This window comes from Capra hircus, chromosome 1 (assembly GCF_001704415.2).
Source record: "Capra hircus breed San Clemente chromosome 1, ASM170441v1, whole genome shotgun sequence".
NCBI lineage: Eukaryota > Metazoa > Chordata > Mammalia > Artiodactyla > Bovidae > Capra > Capra hircus.
In genome coordinates, this window is record NC_030808.1 from 97,867,427 (window position 1) to 97,878,831 (window position 11,405).

Sequence of the window (11,405 nt, forward strand, 5' to 3'; positions counted from 1 at the left end):
TCACCCTGCTTATTTAACTAATATGCAGAGTACATCATGAGAAACGCTGGGCTGGAGGAAGCACAAGCTGGAATCAAGATTGCCAGAAGAAATGTCAATAACCTCAGATATGCAGATGACAACACCCTTATGGCAGAAAGTGAAGAGGAACTAAAAAGCCTCTTGATGAAAGTGAAAGAGGAGAGTGAAAAAGTTGGCTTAAAGCTCAACATTCAGAAAACTAAGATCATGGCATCTGGTCCCATCACTTCATGGCAAATAAATGGGGAAACAATGGAAATAGTGACAGACTTTATTTTGGGGGGCTCCAAAATCACTGCAGATGGTGATTGCAGCCATGAAATTAAAAGACGTTTACTCCTTGGAAGAAAAGTTATGACCAACCTAGACAGCATATTAAAAAGCAGAGACATTACTTTGCCAATAAAGGTCCATCTAGTCATAGCTATGGTTTTTCCAGTAGTCATGTGTGGATGTGAGAATTGGAGTATAAAAAAAGCTGAGAGCCAAAGAATTGATGCTTTTGAACTGTGGTGTTGGAGAAGACTCTTGACAGTCCCTTGGACTGCAAGGAGATCCAACTAGTCCATCCTAAAGGAAACCAGTCCTGAATATTCCTTGGACGGACTGATGTTGAAGCTGAAACTCCCAATACTTTGGCTACCTAATGCGAAGAACTGACTGACTGGAAAAGATCCTGATGCTAGGAATGATTGAAGGTGGGAGAAGGGGACAACAGAGGATGAGATGGTTGGATGGCATCACTGACTCAATGGACATGAGTTTGAGTAAGCTCTGGGAGTTGGTGATGGACAGGGAAGCCTTGTGTGCTGCAGTCCATGGGGTCACAAACAGTCAGACACACATGAGCAACAGAATGGAACTGAACTGAACTGAAACATTATTTAATGATAATTGATTTTTTCATAACAGATTTGAAATGTCACCTTTTCATATATTAGACTTCTATATGAATTTGGTTTTATTTGAGCAGATTTTGCTTATCGAGAAGCTAATAACACACTGTTTAATCAATATAACTTTTTAGAAGGTTTTATGGTAGGGTCAAGCTGTTCTGTATAATCATGTAGGTTGTAACTTCTTTTCAGGACCATTTTTTGCATAAACTATAAATATAATGATGCCTACACTCCTCCCTCCATCATGTCAGAATTTTTCAGTATACAGCCTACACAGCTAATGGGTAAGTGTCATTAAATGGTTTGACTTCTGCAGAATTTGCTGTCCATTACTGGCTATTTATCTTTTAAAGGAATTTTAGAATTAATTTATATAGCTTTAAAAAGTCCTATTGACTTGTTTTTTCTTTTCAACTGGGACCCATTGAGTTCACAAATTAATTTAGAGAGAATTAACATTTACTCATGGCTCAGCTGGTAAAGAATCTGCCTGCAATGTGGGAGACCTGGGTTCAATCCCTGGGTTGGGAAGATCTGGAGAAGGGAATGGCTACCCACTCCAGTATTCTGGCCTGGAGAATTCCATGTACTGTATAGTCCATGGGGGTCACAAAGAGCCAGGCACGACTGAGTGACTTTCACTTTCACACCATACCAAACAATAAAATTAATTCCAGCTAGATTGTGTGTGCTCAGTTGTGTCCAACTCTTTGTGACACCATGGACTATAGCCCTTCAGGCTCCTCTGTCTATGCGATTTCCCAAGCAAGAATACCGGAGTGGGTAGTCATTCCCTTATCCAGGGGATCTTCCTAACCCAGGGACCAAACCTGGGTCTCCTAGGTTACAGGAAGATTCTTTACCAACTGAGCCACCAGGGATGTCTGCTGAATTGTATATCTAAAAGTAAAGCTAAACAAGAAAAAATTGACATAACATACAGTAAGGATATCTTTGTGAATTTGATGTAAGATTTCTTTCTTAAATGGGATGCTTGGTTCAAACATTTTGTCTTCTGAATATGTAATGAATTCATATTAATCAACACATAATGAACTCCTAATCGATAAGAAAAAGGTCATTAATCTCAGTAGAAAAATAGGCAAGAAATTTGACACTTCACAAAAGATGTTATCTAAATATTCAAGTTCATCAAAAAGCAAGGAGTACCGACTAAAGAAAGCCTTCATGAGACACTCCTTCCAACACTGTAGACTTACTAAATTTAAAAGACTAACAATACCAAGTGTTGGTAAGACATAGCAACAGTAATTCTCACACATTGCTGGTGGGAGCATAAATTGGTAAAACCACTTTGGAAAATTGTTTAAACAATACGAATGAAAACTGAATATATGCAATGCCAAAGAACCAGCTACTCAACAGAAATATGTACACATCTGCACCATAATTCATGTACAGATGTGTTCACAGCAGCATCATTCATAATAGCCCCCAAACTGTAAATTATTCAAGTATTCACCAGCAGTAGCATAGAGAGATATACCAATGAATCTGGTATTTGTATATACTTGAAAATACTTGTTGTATTTGAAAATACTTGTTGTTGTTCAGTCATTAAGTTATGTCCAATTCCTTGTGACCCCAGGACTGCAGCGCCCCAGGCTTCCCTCTCCTTCACTATCTCCTAGAGTTTGCTCAAACTCATGTCCGCTGAGTTTATGATAGCATTAAAAAGGAAAGACTGCAGCTACATGAAGCAACATGGATGAATTTTGCTAAACACAATTTCAAGTAAAAGAAGTTAAAGGCAAAAGAATATATACTGTGTTACTTCATTTATATTAAAGTTAAAAAAACCTAGGTAGTACTATTTTGTGACTTAAGTAGTCAGGATGAGTTAATGATGTGGTAAGTATAAAAAGGAACTTTTGGGTGCTAATATATCCTGGCTCTTAATCTGGGTGATGGTTTCATGGGAGTGTTCATTTTATGATAATTGATTCTGGTAACACTTACAATCTTTGCCCCTTTCTAATTGTGCATTAAAATACATATATATCAGTTCAGTTCAGCTCAGTTCAGTTGCTCAGTTGTGTCCAATTCTTTGCGACCCCATGAATCGCAGCACGCCAGGCCTCCCTGTCCATCACCAACTCCCGGAGTTCACTCAGACTAACGTCCATCAAGTCAGTGATGCCATCCAGCCATCTCATCCTCTGTCATCCCCTTCTCCTCCTGCCCCTAATCCCTCCCAGCATCAGAGTCTTTTCTAATGAGTCAACTCTTCACACGAGGTGGCCAAAGTACTGGAGTTTCAGCCTTAGCATCATTCCTTCCAAAGAACACCCAAGGCTGATCTCCTTCAGAATGGACTGGTTGGATCTCCTTGCAGTCCAAGGGACTCTCAAGAGTCTTCTCCAACACCACAGTTCAAAAGCATCAATTCTTCAGTGCTCAGCCTTCTTCACAGTCCAACTCTCACATCCATACATGACCACAGGAAAAACCATAGCCTTGACTAGACGGACCTTTGTTGGCAAAGTAATGTCTCTGCTTCTGAATATGCTATCTAGCTAGGTTGGTCATAACTTTCCTTCCAAGGAGTAAGCACCTTTTAATTTCATGGCTGCAGTCACCATCTGCCGTGATCCCAGAGCCCCCCCAAAATAAAGTCTGACACTGTTTCCACTGTTTCCCCATCTGTTTCCCATGAAGTGATGGGACCAGATGCCATGATCTTCGTTTTCTGAATGTTGAGCTTTAAGCTAACTCTTTTACTCTCCTTTTTCACTTTCATCAAGAGGCTTTTTAGTTCCTCTTCACTTTCTGCCATAATGGTGGTGTCATCTGCATATCTGAGGTTATTGACATTTCTTCTGGCAATCTTGATTCCAGCTTGTGCTTCCTCCAGCCCAGCGTTTCTCATGATGTGCTCTGCATATAAGTTAAATAAGCAGGGTGACTATATATATATATACATATACATGTATATATATATATACTTACATCTACATGCAGATGTAGGCTTTTACCTTAGTCAGCACTATTAAATACCTCATAATAAATATTTTTAAAAGTCCTCTGGCCTACTGTCTGATTCCCTTTTCCTGCTTTCACAGGCATGTAATTTCAAGTGTTTTAGGTATTTAAATATTCATCTATAAGTAACATTTTTATACTACTGTAAGAATTGATTGGATTCTGTGCTTATGTATAAAATGCTTATATTTATAATTTACTATATTTGTATGCAATAAATTTTATTTATCCATTGATTTCAGTTTTAGATACTATCCTCAGATTCCTGCCATGGGTAATAAGAATTTAACTATATTACATAATCTCTCCATACTCCTTCCTCTTATCTTCCCAGCATAGCTACATAAGTAACCCAAAATTGTGTTTACAAATTATACTAATGAATATATTTTGTATTGATTATCTAAATATCATTCATAGCTGACCCATACATTACATTTTATTTTGTATTAACTCTTATTTTCCTGGAGGTAAGACTTGCCCTAAAAATCTCTAAATTATCTCTAAACTTTTGAAATCTGTTCTGAGCATTCTTAGCATTGACATTTCTAACTTAATATATTTATTTTAAACATTTTCTCTAACTTGCTTTCCATAATTTATTAAACTCTGGCTCATTCAACTATTTTCTGTATGCTGAACACTCCTCAATTGGTTCTATTTGTGGCAACTCATTACTATCCTCTGCAGAACTTCCCTCCAAGACGTTTCCTCTGTGTTCTGGTTCACAGCATCACCTAACAGAAACACCTGCTACCACCTGACTGGCCACATGGGTTCTTTCACCAAGGCCTGTCAGCTCATCCTCACTAAATTCTCTTATATCTGTTGCAAGCCTTCTTGCTCCTTTTTTCTCATTATTATATTTTGCTTTGTTTTACTTTCATTGAAGTATAATTGCTTTACAATGTTGTGTTAGTTTCTACTGTATAACAAAGTCAAGCAGCCATGCATATATTCCTTCCTTCTTGGACCTCCCTCTCAGCTCCCCTCCGTCCCATCTATCTGTTCCATCAAAGACCACTGACCCTGAGCTTCCAAGGCGTCATAGCAGGTTCCCACTAGCTCCCTATTGTACACCTGGCAGTGTATACGTGTCAATCCTAACCTCCCAGTTCATCCTACTTTCCCCTTTCCCCACTGTGTCCACATGTCTAGTCTCTACATCTGTGTCTCTATTCCTGCCCTGGAAACAGGTTCTTCTGTACCATTTTTCTAGATTCCACATATATACATTAACATGCAATATTTGCTTTTCTCTTTCTGACCTATTTCACCCTGTATGACAAACATTCACATCTCTACAAATGACCTAGCTTTGTTCCTTTTTGCTGCTGAGTAATATTCCATCGCGGCTTCCCAGGTGGTGCTAGTGGTAAAGAGCCTGCCTGCCAATGCAGGAGACGTAAGAGACATGGGTTTGACCCCTGGGTTGGGAACATCCCCTGGAGGAGGGCATGGCAATCCACTCCAGTTTTCTTGCCTGGAGAATCTTATGGACAGAGGAGCCTGGGGGCCTATAGCCCATAGCGTCACAAAAGAGTCAGAAACACAATATTCCATTGTATTTTAGCTCACATTATCTCTTGTCTCTGGCCTGGCTGATCAAGTAGACTTCTGCCTGATTTTCTGGTTCCAGTCTGTTCATATTCCTGTCAGCCCTTCATACCATCAGCAACTTTATTTTTCAAATCATGAGCCTGATAATATATTTTAAAGATGTTTATGATGCTAAGCTTAAAAAAGCAATGAGATAACATGGAAAAATTCTTATGATAACATGATAAAGGAAAATGCCAAAACCAGAACAGTGTATGATATAATAAAAATTTTGTAAAAGCATATATACTGAAAGGAAATACATCAAAATGTTAATTTGTATGGCGGGCATGGTAGTATCTGTGGATCTCCCTGCCCTGAATTGAGGAAAAAACACTAAATTTTGTTGACTACCACGAAGCCATCCACAGACACGAACACAGAATTCTACCCAAGGAAGTCTCAGGATATTCCATAGACTCCAATAGCATGAAGCAAACATGGTGAATAGTTTAGTGGGGCAGACAACAGAGGGAAACACATTCTGGATAAAAGAAACAGCAGTATAAGAACCCAGAGTCATGAGAAAGAAAGCTGGATTTCAAGGAACTGCAGAGGACTGTTTGGATTGGGACACATATGAGGAGGGAGTAGCAGATGAGACTGGAGAATCCAGATGACTCAATCCCTAAAACTATGTTATGACTTTGAATTTATACTACAGGTGACCACGAGGCACCATGGAAGAGTTCAGCCATAATATGAACAAATTTAGAATGCAGAAAGCTCACCCTAGGAGAAAAGACCACAATGGACAAGACTAGAAACAGAGAATAATTGGTTCAATAGTTCTTAAACTTTTGCAACTGCTATCCTAGTAAAACCATTTTAAATTTGCAATCAAGTGTGGTATTATGATTTATAATAAGAAATATATATTTGATATTCATCTCTCATTCTGACACAAAACTTTCAAAATTCTTGGAGTTTCCCCAAGTGATGAGAGCCAATAAATGTATGTTGTTATGTTCATGAGGAACCTGTTTGGGCTGCACCTGAGGATGGAGGCTGGTTGCCAATGGAGTCAACCACGTCATGAAAGGTTGGAAATTTTAGTCCCACACCTGTCTTCTGAGGATGGGAGAAGGGCTGGACGTTAAAGCAATCAGTACTGGCCAATGATTTAATCATTCATGCTTAAGGAATAAAGCTTCCATAAAACCCTGTAAGGACATGGTTTGGAAACTTCCAAGTTGGTGAACACGACACGTGGGGATTTGGGAAGAATGGCTAGCTGGAAGAGGGCATAGGAACTCAGTGCCCTCTCATCATACTTTGTCCTATGCACCTCTTCCATCTGACTCTTCCTGTGTTCTTTCCTTTCATAATAAACCAATGATCTAGTAAGTAAGATGTTTCTCTGACTCCTGAGCGCAGTTCTAGCAAATTGATGAAACCTGAGGAGGTAGTGATTGGAATCTCAAACCTATAGTCCATTGGTGTGAAACCCAAGTAAACAACCAGAACTTGCAATTGGCATCTGAAGTGGGGGTGGAGAGCACTCTTGTGAGGTTAAGTTTTTAAACTGAAACTTGACGCTAACTCCAGGTCAGAATTAAGTTGAACTGTAGGACACCCAGCTGGTTTGGATTGATGTTGACTACTTGAACTGTAGGGAAACTTCCCCTCAGACCCAAACACACACCTTGGAATGGCTGTCAGAATCCATACTAAGTAATACATATAATCCATATATCGATACATATTAATGTGTATATGCATAAATATAAATGAATCAAAAGTTTCAGTAAATAGTACTTGTTTTTAACTCCTATATTTGCTATTCCATTTTATTTTTTAACAAAAAAATTTGGTCATAATCCATTACAAGTATTTCATAACCACTAATGCACCTTATCCTGTAGCATGATAAAGACTGAATCTAGGGAGTATTATAATTAATTTATGGAAGAAATGGAGGATGTGTATTAAAAACTGAACATGTCTTAAGAACTATCTGGAAGAATGAAGAGGAGGGACTGGCAGTCAATTGAGATTTAAGAAGACAAGTCAATAGCAGTTGGTGAAGGATTAGATATGAGACAGAAAGGAAATCATAGTCAGGAGCAAGTTCCAGGGAATTCCCTGGCAGTCCAGTGGTTAGGACTCAGTGATTTAATTGACCAGCCTGTGTTCAATCCATGATGAGGGAATTAACATCCTGCAAGCCATGTGGCACAACCTCCCCCCCCCTAAAATAAAAGAGTTTAAGCTTTCTGTTTGCAGAACTAGATAGAGGTAGGGCCATTTGTAGAAATGAAGCATGCAATAGGAAGGACACACGTGAAAGGGAGTGGAGAGTGAGTAACTAGTTTCATTTCGGCCATTTTGAGCCTTAGGTGCATGTGAAACATTAACATGGTATTGCTTAATGGAAAAAATTATCTGGACATGGGAAAATGGGTCTCAACTGAGACCCATTGAAGTAAATTACAAATTTGGAAGTTAAAAAAAAAACCTAGAAATGATAGAGGAAAATGTAGAATGAGAAGGAAATAAGCTCAAGGACAGAGTTCTGGGAAATATTGCCATTTGGATGATTGATGATCAACAAATAATAAAGGACAGAGAGGAAGGAGGAGAACTGGGAGTCAGCTCTGGAGGCTGGGGGAGGACCGTCTGGAGAAGGATCAGCCAATATGCCACATGAAGAGAAGGGGAAAAGCATCTTTGAAAACTGTAACAATAAGTGTTGCTGAAGAAGTGAAAGTGGTAGTCGCTTAGTTGTGTCCAACTCTTTGTGAACCAGTGTACTGTAGTCCATGTGTTTGATGATCCTGTTCGCGATGCCCATTGTCTTGCTGTTCACACTGTCCACACTGTTCACCGAACCCGCGGTAGGCAAGGCGCAAGCTAAGAGGCTGGAAGAAAACTTGAGAAACTGTAGGAACTGCAAACAGTTCTATTCTCTCCTGGCTGGTGCAGCAGCCATAGCAGCAGACACAACATAACTGCACGCAGCCCCCAGGGCTTTTCCAGGTGGAGCGTGCTGCTAAGTCACTTCAGTCATGTCTGATGCTGTGCGACCCCATAGACGGCAGCCCACCAGGCTCCCCCGTCCCTGGGATTCTCCAGGCAAGAACACTGGAGTGGGTTGCCATTTCCTTCTCCAATGCATGAAAATGAAAAGTGGAAGTGAAGTCGCTCAGTCGTGTCCGACTCTTCGCCACCCCATGGACTGCAGCCTACCAGGCTCCTCCGTCCATGGGATTTCCCGGGCAAGAGTACTGGAGTGGGGTGCCATTGACTTAAAGAACAAAAGTAGCCTGTGGCCAAGTGAGTACCTTGTGACACGCCTGAGCACTGCCATAAGCTAGCTCAGCTGTTACATAACTGTACAAAGTCATTGTTTACAGAACATGGGGGTAGAGGGCGTGAGAACGTGGGGTGAGAGAGCCTGAGCTTACCATGTTGTTAATGTCCCCACACCACAGAATTCTCCAGGCAAGACTACTGGCGTGGGTTGCCATTCCTTTCTCCAGGGGATCTTCCTGACCCAGGGACTGAACCTGGGCCTCCTGCACTACAGCCGGATTCCTTCCCATCTGAGCCACCAGGGAGGCCCTATGCATTGCTAGAGAATGGTAAATACAGGAAGCCAGCTTATAGTAGCTCAAGACAGGACACTCTTCATATTAACAGGGTCCAGGAGAGAGTATCAGTGGAGGCAAACATACTGTATGTCTACTGTCTAAAAGCTGTGAACCAACAGCAAGAACTGCTGAAGATGTTCTACACATTCTAACTTGACGAATGTACCTGTATAACCATCTGGAAAGCCAGGCTTGAATGTTGAGCTCTTTGATTCTTCAGAGTTCTGCCCTGGATTGTGGTAGTTTGGAGAGGTCAATGCCAGCCTACAGGAGCCCTTTCTTGCTCCCACCCCATAACCTCCATACAGTGAGGAACCCTGCACCCATAACATATGTATGGCCACCCAGCCCACAAGTCCAAATTCCATCCACACCTCTTTCCCTGCCAGCAATCCCCCTTATATCTATCCCTTGACCCTAGGAGTGTGCCCAGCAACAGGATGGTCTGCCTTCTAGAGAGCTGACCAGAGAAGCACTTCCCAAAATAATTGGTGAGCAAAGGCATATTTACATGCCAGGGGGAAGAAACTAACCTTGAGGGAGTAGTTGAGAGCCTGAAAAGAGTGAGTGACTGACAGCCAAGTCCTTATAGGAGATGATAGGGGTCAGGATGGCACACAGAGCAAGGACAAAGGAGGGCTCCAGCCTCCCTGAGAAGAGAGGAAAATTATGGATCCAGGGCAATTTGTGGAGGGAGAAGGAGTTTGAAAGCACTCGTGCTTTATGCTTTCATTTTCTTGGCCAGCTGAGAACCCATCTCCATGGAAAGTGGTTGAGGTTGAGATGGGGAGAGGAACCCTGACAAATATGGTTGCTTTTCTTAGGGAAAAAAGAAAATCTCCCTGTAGCAGTGAGAGGGGCACAGAGAGGAATTGAAGACTACCAAGTGGCCGTCAAGACCAAGCTAAGTTCGGGGGGAAAAAAAATCCAGGTTACTATAATACAAATTGCACGACTTTGGGATTTTTCTTGGCTGTGAAGGAACCAGAGACATAATGTTCACTATGAGGTAAAGGCAGGATCTTGCTCAGAGGTGGTTTGGTGAACATTTAATGGGTTATTATATGATTATTTCTGAGATTTTTTTCTTAATATCAGGTCACAGAAAATGGAAACAGAAAGGATCTCCTTCCTCTCCCCAAAGCAAAATGGCTTGTTATAAGGGACTCCAAGAATGCATGCCTCATTTACAAAGTCCAGCTTTAAGGAAGAGGTCTCTACTTCCCTTAGGAATTATTTCATAGCCTTACAGTTATTATAGCCAGGAAGCTGACTTTTTCCCCTCCTCTTGATATTTAGTCCAAATTATATTCTTCTTGATTTCAACCTATTATTGTTAGTCATTTCCTCATGGTTAACTTAGGAATCTCTATCCCTTCCTGGTTTTGCACCTTCCAAATATTATGTCGACTTATCACCTGACCTGGTGATAACTGTTTAAAAATATACATTTTTGGTGTATATATAGGATGATGGTTTTACATCCTATAAACACACTATATCTGGATGTCTAGGGACTCAAGAAAATACACTTTTGTGTGAGTGAAAATATGTAGGCCATATATACCTGATATATGTAATTACAGTCTTCATAATCATTCATTTTAGATTTGCCAACTTGCACATGTGGAAATGTTCAATTTGTAATGTGATTATAACACAAAAACAAAGCATGTTTGATACCTGTGGCTTGGTCATTTCATGGTAAGTGCAGAAAATTCAAAAAACCGTGTTACATTTCATACTCCCAGCCAAGTCAAACTCTGAAAGTAGCTCTATAATTCTTGGGGAATCTCTTTAAGCAGACTTGTGTCAAGGCCAATTAGAATCCAAACAGCCTTTTTCTAATTGGGGTGAGGTATGCAGCTGAATAATTCTGTCATTAAGCAAACCCCTTATAAAGGTTACAACTCCAAGGCAAACCTCAGCCCCAGGGCTGAATAAACACAGGAGGCCAGGAGTGTAGCATTCCACGACTGGCACCTTCACCCCAGAAGGCCTGAAGAGGGGCGTCTGGGATTTTTTTTTTATGCTATCGCCATCCACTTCTCCCTCCACCCCTGGTTTTTCTCATACGGGGCAAAGATAGAACAGAATTAAGTGGGTGAATGTAAAGTTTCCATTAACTTTCGCCTTGTCAAGAAGCCATATCTTTTTTTGTTGTTGTTGTTATGACCAACCTAGACAGCATATTAAAAAGCAGAGACATTACTTTGTCAACAAAGGTCCTTCTAGTCAAGGCTATGGTTTTTCCGGTCATGTATGGATGTGAGAGTTGGACTATAAAGAA